Consider the following 12,605-nt stretch of genomic DNA (forward strand, 5'->3'; position numbering starts at 1 on the left):
GAGGGTGGTGCTCCCGTTTTCTCCCTGTTTCAGAGAAAAGGGCCTCTGAATATCAGTCAGTTCCGAAGGGGTAGTGGATGTCAAAAGAACATCAACGACGCAGGTAAACAGGACGACAAGCATCCACGATTGCCCAACCTTCCGCAGAGATGGCATCCCCAGCGGGAAGTAGAAATCGTGTGAATCCTTCGATAGCTCAGTTGGTAGAGCGGAGGACTGTAGTTGGCTGTTTCCCTAGACATCCTTAGGTCGCTGGTTCGAATCCGGCTCGAAGGAGTCCACAAATTTTTTTTTTTTTTTTTTTTTTTGCGTAAGTTTTAAAATTCATTCTCAGAAATGCGTATTTCACTTATACATGTCCTCGATGAGAATCTATTTAAAACTATTCTGGATGTGCAGTGAATCTCTTTAATTTTTTATTATTCTCCGTAACAATTTTTAACACGCGCCATCAAGACTTCATCCCTATAATTCGTATAATCCAACCCTCTTAGAAGCCCTGGGCACTGAGGAAGTGAATCAGACACTGGTCCACTGGGCTAGAGATCCACAGAGGCGTCTCCACCCCTCAACCCCGGATCCACAGCCGGGGGAAAGGGGCGGCTGGTGGGAATTACTCGGAGCAACTGGTAATTGGTGGGGCACGCGCGTCCCCTGGTGTTCAGAGTTCTGAATCGTTGAGAGTCAGTTACAAGCTGAACCACTAGCGTCTGAACCCTACACATCTGAAGCCGGGATGAAATTCGGGGGTTCTATTCCCCCTTCTCCTTTTAATTGTCGTGGTGGTGTCTTTCGACCCTAGCTGAGAATATGTGGTCGATATTAGAATCACCTGGGGAGATTTTACAAAGCATCTAGCTTGGGTTTCTTTGGAGGTAAGATTCAGGTATTGTAGTTTCAAAAGCTCACCAGGTGACTTTCCTGTACTGCAAGTTTTGAAAAACACTGGTAGAAGAGAATCATTTTAGGAGAAAATAGTACATAAGGGAAAAAATGGACAGGATTTCCTACCCACATAGGGAATTAGCTCACAAAGTAGAGATCTGGCATAACAGTGGTACATATTTGCTAATTTTGTGTCAATCTAATTACAATATATTAATCCCATTGTACCCTTTTGTGTCTCAAAAATGTGATCCCAGATACCTATGGAAGAGTTCTTAATGACAAATATCTTTGTCTAGATCAAAGTAAGGAAGCGTTTTCTGAGGATTTTGTGCCTGGTAATTTCTTGTATGTTCCTTCCCATGTTTCCAAACTTTTATTCTTTATGAAAATAATTCTCAAACTTGGATATCAGAACCACCTGGAAAACTAACAAAAAACACAGAAGCCCAGGCTTATTGAATTAGGGTGGTGGTTGGAGAGCCCTGCCCAAAAGGCATTGGAAGCCACTCCTAGTAAGGGCTGGAGATGGATCTAAACTGATAGCTCCCCATGAACTTGCTTTTTGAAAGCTGGTTGGGGGCAAAAGAAAAATGGCCTTTTGTTTGTGGTTTCTTGAGACGGAGTCTCGCTCTGTCGCCCAGCCTGGAGTGCAGTGGCTCCATCTCAGCTCACTGCAACCTCCACCTTCCGGATTCGAGAGATTCTCCCGCCTCAGTCTCCCGAGTAGCTAGGATTACAGGCGTCCGCCACCACGCCGGGCTAATTTTTGTGTTTGTGGTAGAAACGGGGTTTCACCATGTTGGCCAGGCTGGTCTGGAACTCCTGACTTCAGTTGATCCACCAACCTCGGCCTCCCAAAGTGCTGGAATTTCAGGCGCAAGCCACCGCACCCAGCCAGAAAACAAAACAAAACAAAACAAAACAAAACAAATAGGTATTTTCAAAGGTAATGTTTGGGGCTTGAATGCAACATTTGTTAAATAGTCCTGGACTAAGCTTCTTGCCAAGGCACAATAGATTTCAGTCCAGATAGATTCTCTGTCACAATTTTCCTCCCATGTGCCAGCACCAGTAACAGCAGCAGACCCCCCACCCCACCCTCCGGCAAGATATAGCAAGATGACTTCAGAAGAGGAAGAGTGAACGTCAAAACAAAACAAAACCCTCAAACATACCTACATACCCTTTGGCTCTCCATCATTTTATTTTTATATGTTTTATTAATTTTTTTCGAGACAGAGTTTCGCTCTTGTTGCCCAGGCTGGAGTGCAGTGGCCCGATCTCGGCTCACTGCAACCTCCGCCTTCCGGTTTCAAGCCATTCCCCTGCCTCAGCCTCCGGCGTAGCTGGAATTACAGGCATGCGCAACCACGTCGGGCCAATTTTTGTGTTTTTAGTAAAGATGGGGTTTCACCATGTTGGCCAGGCTGGTCTCGAACTCCTGACCTCGTGATCAGCCTCCCTCGGCCTCCCAAAGTGCTCGGATTACAGACGGGAACCACCACGCCTGGCCCATCCACCATCTTATTGAGATAATGGGAGTGCATTTGTTACAATTGTAACAACTTAAGGTGGTCCTCAATAGGTCGGACATGTAGGAAATAGATTCTAAGAATAAAAATGTAATTTTAAAAATCTTTTAAAATTTGTGATACAGGGCCAGGCGCGGTGGCCCACGCCTGTAATCCCAGCACTTTGGGAGGCCGAGTCGGGTGGATCACTAGAGGTTAGGAGTTCGAGACCAGCCTGGCCAACACGGCGAAAGCCCATCTCTACTAAAAACGTGCCGGTGTGCTGGCGCACAGCTGTAATCCCGGCTACTCCAGAGGCTGAGGCACAAGAATCGCTTGAACCCGGGAGCCGGAGGTTGCAGTGAGCCGAGATCGTGCCACTGCACTCCAGACTGGGCGACGGAGTAAGTCTGTCTCAAAAAAAAAAAAAAAAAAAAAAAAGGAAAAGAAAAAAATTTGTAATACGTCCTCAGTCTGCTGTGATAAAAATGTAATACATAAATGATCGAAGTGTATAATAGATTTGCCAATGCACCTGGCAGAGGCCAACACTCAGAACTGAAAATAGTGAGAGAAATTCGAAGAATCCAGCTCTGTCTACGATAGAACAATCTGAGGACTAGGGAACCACCGAGTAGATGGGTTTTCATGGGTGGTGAGAGAATCTTGAGCTTGAAGGAAAGACCACCCCCATTTCGATACGGGAGTGTGTTGTTAGCTGCTTATGTGTCAGCAAGATATTCATGGAAATATAGGAGTAAAGGCCAAAGGGTAAGGTGGGAGAGGAAACCACATAAAACTGGAGAATGCGGGCGTCGATCCCGCTACCTCTCGCATGCTAAGCGAGCGCTCTACCATTTGAGCTAATTCCCCTTGCGGGAAAAAGTCTTTATATCCTTTACCCTCTTTGATATCTGAAAGTAATTCAGGACTCGCGCTATTTCAATTGACTTTCGTCACTAGCCAATAGGAAAAAAATGAAGAACTGTGTACAATGGTGACTAAAGAGCCTCAGCATGACTTCCGCCCCTCAGCGCCATCTATAACCTGTTTTACCGTGTCGGATCCCGTCTGGAGAAGCCCACCGAGTGCAGGAGAACCAGGGAGGCGAAGTCCATAGAAACAGCTGTCTTGGGGATCCGGGAAGAGTTTAATACTGGAATCACATCTGCGGAAACCGGGAACTGGAAGCAAATTGAGGATGCGGCCAGAAGGGACAATCAAGTTTTTCAAGCAATGAGGTTCGGCCTTGGCCTAACCAATAGTTTCTACCACTCTCCGCATCCCTAAAATTTCCATCTATTCATCTGGTTCCAGAAACAGATTATCCAGCGTCTTTGTAGATCTACGAATATCCCTTAAAGTCGGGTGCGGTGGTTCACGCCTGTAATCCCAGCATTTTGGGAGGCCGAGGCGGGTGGATCACTTGAGATTAGGAGTTCGAAACCAGCCTGCCAATATGGTGAAATCCCTGTCTCCACTAAAAATACAAAAAATTAGCCGGGAGTGGTGGCGCACGCCTGTAATCTCAGCTGCTCGGGAGGCTGAAGCAGGAGAATCGCTTGAACCCAGGAGGCAGAGGTCGCAATGAGCTGAGTTCGCGCCACTGCACTCCAGCCTGGGCGACCGAGTAAGACTCCCTCTCAAAAAGGAAAAAAATAAAAATAAATCCGCTTTTTGTCTGGCTTTGTCGCTGCCGGAGGACCTGTGGCCACAAGGGGGCGTGCGTCCCATTTGATTTCTTTATTCTGGTTTCTGTAGTCCTGATTTCGATCCAGGGGTGTTCAAATTATTTTTCTAAGGTAAATATTAGCAAGAGAAGCGAATATACTTATGGCTGCAGACTTAGAGGCAGAGTCTTTGCACAAAGACAAATGCTTTAGTTGCCACTTTTTCTTCTGGGTCTATTGAGTACCAGGTACTGTGCCAGGTGCTAGGTGCTAGGTACTGTTCAGCAGAAGCTAGTTGGGAAAAGGAGGATCCGTTGGGCATTACTAGAGGCCCATCACTCTCAGAAAAGCCATACGAAAGCCGTCACCCAACATCTGCACCTTCAACTGCTTCTTTTCCAGAAATTCCATCATTAGAAACTTCCTCTTTTTATTTTCTAGTCTCAATGAAATTGGGGCAAGATACTAAAAATTGAAAGTGGAGAAGACAAAATATCTTATTTAAGAAAGTGACTTTGCTGCGCAGGGCATAGTAGGTCTTTTAAAGACCTTAAGACAAACTTTAATACTTGCTTTTCTCTTTTGCTTTTTCATTGCAATCAGGGCTGACAAAAAGTGGATAACTCTGTTGGAAGAAGACCGTCCAATTTCCTGCCCCCACCGTTTTAGACAAGAGAGTTAAAAACTCAGATATTAGCCAGGCGCAGTGGCTCACTCCTGTAATGCCAACACTTTGGGAGGCTGAGGCGGCTGGATCACTTGAGGTCAGGAGTTCAAGACCAGCTTGACCAACATGGCAAAACCCTGTCTCTACTAAAAATACAAAAATCAGCCGTGGGCGGTGGGGGGTAACTGTAATCTTGGCTACTTGGGAGGCTGAGACAGGAGAATCGCTTGAACCTGGGAGGCAGGGGTTGCAGTGAGCAGAGATTGCACCACTGCTCTCCAGCCTGGGCGACACAGCGAGACTCTCTCAATAAACAAACAAAAAACCAACTCAGATGTTCTAAGCATGTGTAGAAACCCACCACTCATCTCAGAACTTGGCTCAAAATCAGCCTTGCTTTGAGGCTCACACCACCTAGGTGCTTTCTCCTTCTTCAACCCTGGACAGAATTTACCCAGTCAGTTTGGCCTCCCCTTACTCTTTTCTGTTTATTTTCTATGACTCTATTAGGCGCACAGGTGTGGAAATGAGGTGAAAGAAAATTAGCCCAATCCCATAGTTCAGATCCATGGGTTGTGTATTGGCATGACTGTAAACTGGGAGCAATTGGTTTGCCTAGGGCTTTTGAATTGGGAGTTCTGTTTTCTAGCAACATTGGATTAGGTATCAAATTTTACAACTTCTTAGCTTCCACAGAAGTAAATTAAGGTCAAGAAACCCCATCTCTACAAAAAGTACAAAAATTAGCCGGGCTTGGTAGCATGTGCCTGTAGTAGTCCCAGCTACTAGAGAATCTGAGGTGGGAGGATCACCTCAGGAGGGTGAAGCTGTGGAACTGTGATCATGCCTCTGCACTCCAGCCTGGGTGACAGAGTGACAGACTGAGACCCTTTCTCAAAAAAAAAAAAAAAAAAAATCTTAAGTTTCACATGGAAGTTTTAACAGTTGTTAGCAGTTGTTAAACTATTGACTCTCAACTCCAAACCCACTGCTATGGACTGAATTGTGTTTCCTTAAAATTCTGTGTTGAATCCCTAATCCTTAAGGTGACTTAGTTGGAGTAAGAAAGTAGTTAAGGTTAAATAAGGTCATAGGGATGCACCTTGATCCCTAAGATTAGTTTCCTTATGAGAGGAGACAGAGTACTCAAACCATGTGAAGACACAGCAATAAGGTGTCCATCTGCAAGCCAGGAAGTGAGCCCTTACCAAGAACCAAATCAGTTGGCAACTTAATCTTGGACTTCCCAGCCTCCAGAACTGTGAGAAAATAAATTTTTGTTGTTTTAAACCATCCAGTCTATGGTATTTTTGTCATAGCAGCCTGCTATAGTTTGAATGTCTGTGTCCTTCCAAAATTCATTATACTGAAATCTAAGACCCAATATGATAGTATTAAGAGGTGGGGACTTTAGGAAGTCATTTGGCCATCAGAGCTCGGCCATTTTTTTGTGGGGGGGGGGCCTTCTCTTTCTTCTGCCATATGAGAACACAATGTTTCTTCCTTTTGCCCTCCATTTCTTCTGCCATGTGAGGACACAAACATAAGTGCTATCTTGGAAGGAGAAAGCAGGTCTCACCAGACACTGAATCTATGAAACTGAATCTGCTGGTACCTTGATCTTGGACTTCCCAGTCTCCAGAACTGTGAGCAATAAATTTCTACTTTTTTTTTTGAGATGGAGTCTTGCTCTGTCACCCAGGCTGGAGTGCAGTGGTGCAATCTCGGCTCGCTGCAGCCTCTGCCGCCCGGTGTCTCCTGCCTTAGCCTGCCCAGTAGCTGGGACTATAGACATGAGCCACCATGCCCAGCTAATTTTTGTATTTTTAGTAGAGATGGGTTTTCACCATGTTGGCCAGGCTGGTTTTGAACTTCTGACCTCAAGTTATCCACCCACCTTGGCCTCCTAAAGTGCTAGGCCACAGCACCTGGCCTCTACTCTTTATAAATTACCCTGTCTCAGGTATTTTGATACGCAGCACAAATGGATTCATTATACAGAAGACGTCCAGTGTCTGAAAAAACTGCTTTAAAGCCGATTGTAGTTTTAAAAATGAGTATCAATATAATTAAAACTGAGTCTCCTTAGTGCAACAAGACTTGAAAACCCAGAAACTTTCAGGACACATATTATTTTAGGAATTCTAGAAGGTAGAGGAGTAAGGGTCCTTCGGTAGCTCAGTTGGTAGAGCGGAGGACTGTAGGTTCATTAAACTAAGGTATCCTTAGGTCGCTGGTTCGAATCCGGCTCGAAGGACGGAAGTTTTGAACTACGGGCTAATAATTCCAGAAATAACGAACTTTACGAAAATCAGGATCTAGACAGGAAGATGTATTAGACTGCTGTTTAATCCCTTCTTTAATCCCCTTTGTGATACAGGAAGTAGGACTCTGTTAATCACATCGCAGTTCCACCACTTGACCCTATGGGTAAGCCTTGCCAAAAGGGTGGTTAGAGACTCCAAGGCTGAAGGTGGGGAAGTGAACTTGTTTTCATTCTGGGGCCTTCCTGTTTCTCTAGGTGTCACCCCAGTAATCCTAACAGAGACAACAATTTTGTAGCAGCCCCGTCTTGAAATTTCACTTCTTATTGGCATCTCTGTAGCTTTTCCGCCTGGTGTCTAAGGCACAGATAGGACACACAATAATGTCAGGAGAGACTGTCCACATCCTGGGATCCCTCCTCTCTAGCTGCTAGCTCTCTATTAGGTTAGAAACATTGAAAGTTAGCATATACTATTTTCTTAGTTACCCATGCAAGGGACTTAATTACAGAGTTCAATATCAACTGTATGCTATTAATATTTCTGACAAGAAGCACTGGCAGTTGCCATTTGAAGAAAAATTTGGGATTTTTCCTTTTAAAGCCTTTTCTTGCGAGATAGTTTTAACATATTCCCCATTTCTGCCTTAGGTATAAGGAAGCTGAGCAGACAACAATCTACACAGAACCTCTCTTTATGTTGGACAATTTGCTTTGAAAAACGAATATTTATATTTCCACGTAAAGTTTTCAAGAATTTTTGCTTCATTTTAACTGCTCCACCATGATTATGTAATATACACTCAAATATACACATACACGCACAGATGACACTTCCACGTTTCATCACTACAGTTGTGAATACACACAATTTATCATTCGACTTTCAGAAAGGAGAACTGCAATGATACCAGAATGCTTTGTTCACAACCCTGGGATCCTCATCAACCCGGTTATCTGTATTTATCAAGCAAATACATTTTATCAAGCAAATACAAAAGCCATAGCATTTATCAAGCAAATCCAGACACTTTTAAGACAGAAAGGAGGAGTTAATCAGACAAAACAGCAGGACAGACGGCGTAATCTGGGAGATTGTGTATATCTAGGGGAGGAGGACGGGGGATTCCAGTAAGGTTTTTGGTTTGAGCTATGCATAAATATCCTAATGTTTTCAATATAAAACCCAATGCCTTTTACATATTTATAAACCCATGAAGCCAATTACCTAGAACATTACACAGAATACTTCCGGTGTATGAGAATACTGCTTTAAAGCCGATCGTAGTTTAAAAAATGAGCATTAATATAATTAATTAAAACCAAATCTCCTAAAGGGAACAAGACTTGAAAACCCAGAAACTGCCAGGACGCACATTATTTTGGGTATTCTAGAGAACGCAGAACTACGTGTCTAGAGAAGACTCAGTCGTGTGTCCTTCGATAGCTCAGTTGGTAGAGCGGAGGACTGTAGGTTCATTAAGCAAGGTATCCTTAGGTCGCTGGTTCGAATCCGGCTCGAAGGACGGTAGTTTTGACCTAGCAAGCTAATAATTCCAGACAATAAGGTCTTTACAAATACAAGGATCCAGACAAAAAAACGTATTGGATAGCTCTTTATGCTCAAACATGCGCAAGCAAACCATTTTTGGTTACATGAGTAAAAAATTTTAGGAATAAACTAGAAATGTGGTAGCTTCACCGAAGGGCACCTGCGTAGATGAAAAGCAGCGTTTCCAGGAAGTCTGAGGCTTTACTTTTTCCCTGTGAAATTTGTGCCTCGCAACACTCTTCACCTCCACTCCCTCCCTGAGTCTCCTGCTGGCTGGCTCTTGGTTTCTCGATGCCATTATTATTTCCGGCTACTGATCGTCAAATGCAGTTTTTATTCCCACTTCCCCTCTCCATCCCCGACCCGAGCTGACGTTCGACCAGCAAACCACAGCCAACGTCCGCAACGGAGTTCAGTTAAGAAGGTGCGTGGGAGGTGTGGGGAATGACAGGAGCACTCTGGCCCCAAGGTTTTCATTTCAGTTTTTATTGGAGGTTAGGATATACGATGACTTTTGGGGTCCTCTGTTATCCTGTTACTTTTCTTCTCTCTCTCTGTTTCTCTGTGTGGTTTTTGTTGTTGTTGTTGTCGTTGTTGTTTTAAACAATCTCACTCTGTCGCCCAGACTGGAGTGCAGCGGTGCAGTCTCGGCTCACTGGACTTCCCGGGCTCAAGCGATCCTCCCACCTCAGACTCCCGAGTAGCTGGGACTACAAGCGCAAGTCAGAACCCCTAGCTATTTTTGGAGAGACGAGCGGTGTGGTGGGAGGGTCTCGCTATGTCGGCCAAACTAGTCTCGAACTCCTGGATTCAAGTATTCGTCCGCCTCGGCCTCCCGCAGTGCTGGGATTACAGGAGTGAGCCACCGCGCCTGGCCAATACTTGTTTATTCTTTAAGCACAGAAAATGAAGAATAAAAATTGAGAACTTTTTTATTTTTAAATTTTCGGTTCAGGGGCTACATAGGCAGATTTGTTACGTGACTAAATTGCGTGTCGCTGGGTTTTAGTGTATGAATGTTCCCATCACCAAGGTAGTAATCGTAGTACCCGATAGTTTTTCAACCCTCATCCTCCTCCCATCCTCCTGCCTCTAGTAGTTCCCAGGGTCTATTGTTCTCACCTTTGTGTCTGTGTGTACTCAATGTTTAGCTCCCTACTTATAAGTGAGAGAACGTGAAGTATTTGGTTTTCTTTTCCAGAGTTAATCCACTTACAATAGTGGCCTCCAGCTGCACCCATGTTGCTGGAAAGGACGCGACTTTGTACTTTTTCATGGCTGTGTGGTATTCCATGGTGTATTTGTACCACATTTTCTTTATTCCACCCTTAGTGGTATGTAGGTTGATTCCATGTCTTTGCTATTGTGAATAGTGCTGCAATTAAGATACTGATGCATGTGTCTTTTTGGTAGAACGATTTATTTTCCTTTGGGTTTATACTCAGTAGTGGGATTGATGAGTCAAATGGTAGTTCCAAGTTATTTGGGAAATTTCCAAACTGTTTTGCACAGTAGCTGAATTAATTTACATTCCCACCGACAGTGGGAATGTAAGCATTCCCTTTTCTCTGCAACCTTGCCATATATCCATTATTTTTGATGTTTTAATAACAGCCATTCTGACTGATGTGAAATGGTATCTCATTGAGGTTTGATTTGTGTTTCTCTAATTAGTGATGTTGAACATTTTTCATATATTTGTTGGCTGCATGTATGTCTTCTTTTGAAAAGTGTCTGTTCATGTCTCTTGCCCATTTTCTTTATTGGAGTTATTTGGTTTTTGCTGATGGAATTATTTAAGTTCCTTCTGAATCCTTGGCATTAGAGCTATGTTGGATGCATAATTTGTGAACATTTTCTCCATTCTGTAGACTGCCTATTTACTCTGTTGATGGTTTTGTTGTTTGTTTGTTTTGTTTTGTTTGTTTCAAGACAGAGTCTCACTCTGTTGCCCAGGCTGGAGTGCAGTGGTGTGATCTCGGCACACTGCAATTTTGGCCTTCCAGGTTCAAGTGATTCTCATGCCTCGGCCTCCTGAGTAGCTGGGACTACAGGTGTGTGCCACCATGCCCGGCTGATTTTTGTATTTTTAGTAGAGATGGGATTTCGCCATATTGGCCAGGCTGGTTTCGAACTCCTAACCTCAAGTAATCCACACACTTCCACCTCCCAAAGTGTTGGGATTACAGGTGTGAGCCAGTGAACCGGGCCCCTTGATGGTTTCTTTTATTGGGCAGAAGCTCCTTAGTTTAATTACATTCCCCTTAACAATTTTGGTTTTTGTTGCAAATGCTTTTGGAGACTTAGTCATAAATTACTTGCCAAGGCTGATGTCCAGAATGGTATTTCATAGGTTTTCTTTTAGGATTTTTATAGTTTGAGGTCTTACATTTAAATCTTGAATCCATCTTGAGTTAATTTTTGTATATGGTGAAAGGTATGGGTCCAATTTCAATCTTCTGCACACGGCTAGCCAGTTATTCCAGCACCATTTATTGAACACAGTCCATTCTTCATTGCTTGTTATTTTGTCAACTTTGTCAAAGATTGGATGGTTATAATTGTGTGGCTTTATTTCTGGGTTCTCTATCTTGTTTCATAGGTTTGTGTGTCTGTTTTTGTACCAGTACCATGCTGTTTTGGTTACTTGTAGCTTTGCAGTATAGTTTGAAGGTGAGTAGGGTGATGCCTCTGGCTTTGTTCTTTTTGCTTAGTATTTCTTTGGTTATTTGGGCTCTTTTTTATTTCATATGATTTTATTTTATTTATTTATTTAGAGATGGAGTCTTGCTCTGTCACCCAGGCTGGAGTGCAGTGGCACGATCTTGGCTCACTGCAACCTCTGCCTCCCAGGCTCAAGTGATTCTCCTGCCTCAGCCTCCCGAGTAGCTGAGATTACAGGAGTGAACCACCACACCCATCTGTTTTTTGTGTTTTTAGTAGAGATAGGATTTCACCATGTTGGCCAGGCTGGTCTCAAACTCCTGACCTTAGGTGATCCGCCCACCTCAGCCTCCCGAAGCGCTGGGATTACAGGCGTGAGCCACCATGCCCAGCTTGATTTCATATAAATTTTAAAATAGTTTTCTCTAATTTCTAATTGGGGAAAACGATGTTGGTAATTTGATAGAAATAGCAGTGAACCTGTAAAGTGCTTTGAGCAGTACGGCCATTTTAACAATATTGATTCTTCCTATCCATGAGCATGGAATGTTTTTTCATTTGTTTGTGTCACCTCTGATTTCTTTCAGCAGTGTTTTGTAATTCTTCTTGTAGCGATCTTTCACCTCCTTAGTTAGCTGTATTCCTAGGTATTTTATTCTTTTTGTGGCTATTGTAAATGGGATTGCATTCTTGATTTGGCTCTCAGCTTGACCTTATTGGTGTATAGAAATGCTATTGATTTTTGTACATTGATTTTGTTTCCTGAAACTTTATCAAGGTAGTTTATCAGTTCTAGAAGCCTTTAAGATTTTCTGAGTATCGTATTATGTCATTTGCAAAGAGAGAAAATTTGCCTTATTCTTTTCCTATTTGGTTGCTTTTTTTTTTTCTTTTTTTCTTTTTTTCCTGAGACAGAGTTTCACTCTTATTGCCCAGGCTGGAGTGCAATGGTGAGATCTCAGCTCACCGCAACCTCTGCCTTCCGGGTTCAAGAGATTCTCCTGCCTCAGCCTCCGGAGTAGCTGGGATTACAGGCATGCGCCACCACGCCCACCTAATTTTGTATTTTTAGTAGAAACAGAGTCTCTCCATGGGGTCAGGCTGGTCTCAAACTCCTGACTTCCGGTGATCTGCCTGTCTCCGCCTCCCAAAGTGCTGGGATTACAGGTGTGAGCCACCACGCCCAGCTTGGATGCTTTTTATTTCTTTCTCTTGCCTGATTGCTCTGGCTAGGACTTCCAGGACTTTTTTCTTTATTCTGAGGGCAATAGATAGGCTTTACAGCTGTTTATCAAATATAGTTACCCTCTTAGATTTGTTTTTTATAAAGCATTTAGTAGCACCATGAGAGTGGGGAATACTGTTGGAAAGGGGGATGGAAAAGGAGTTT

General features: G+C 43.6%; 1 long non-coding RNA gene and 4 other non-coding genes across 5 annotated transcripts; 4 read left to right on the plus strand and 1 right to left on the minus strand.

Moving 5' to 3' along the window:
- The first annotated feature begins 185 nt into the window (after positions 1–185).
- On the plus strand, positions 186–276 carry TRNAY-GUA (transfer RNA tyrosine (anticodon GUA)). The gene is given in 2 exon segments: positions 186–222; positions 241–276. It is a non-coding gene; the product is annotated as a tRNA-Tyr (tRNA).
- A 415-nt stretch (positions 277–691) lies between these two features.
- LOC129534203 (uncharacterized) lies at positions 692–8,068 on the plus strand. Its single transcript, XR_008680675.1, has 3 exons — positions 692–875; positions 4,673–4,833; positions 7,651–8,068. It is a non-coding gene; the product is annotated as an uncharacterized lncRNA (long non-coding RNA).
- On the minus strand, positions 3,200–3,272 carry TRNAA-AGC (transfer RNA alanine (anticodon AGC)). Its single transcript has one exon. It is a non-coding gene; the product is annotated as a tRNA-Ala (tRNA).
- TRNAY-GUA (transfer RNA tyrosine (anticodon GUA)) lies at positions 6,904–6,993 on the plus strand. The gene is given in 2 exon segments: positions 6,904–6,940; positions 6,958–6,993. It is a non-coding gene; the product is annotated as a tRNA-Tyr (tRNA).
- Positions 8,069–8,436: 368 nt separating the features above from the next.
- TRNAY-GUA (transfer RNA tyrosine (anticodon GUA)) lies at positions 8,437–8,525 on the plus strand. The gene is given in 2 exon segments: positions 8,437–8,473; positions 8,490–8,525. It is a non-coding gene; the product is annotated as a tRNA-Tyr (tRNA).
- The last annotated feature ends 4,080 nt before the right edge of the window (positions 8,526–12,605 follow it).

This window comes from Gorilla gorilla, chromosome 5 (genome assembly GCF_029281585.2).
Source record: "Gorilla gorilla gorilla isolate KB3781 chromosome 5, NHGRI_mGorGor1-v2.1_pri, whole genome shotgun sequence".
Lineage (NCBI taxonomy): Eukaryota > Metazoa > Chordata > Mammalia > Primates > Hominidae > Gorilla > Gorilla gorilla.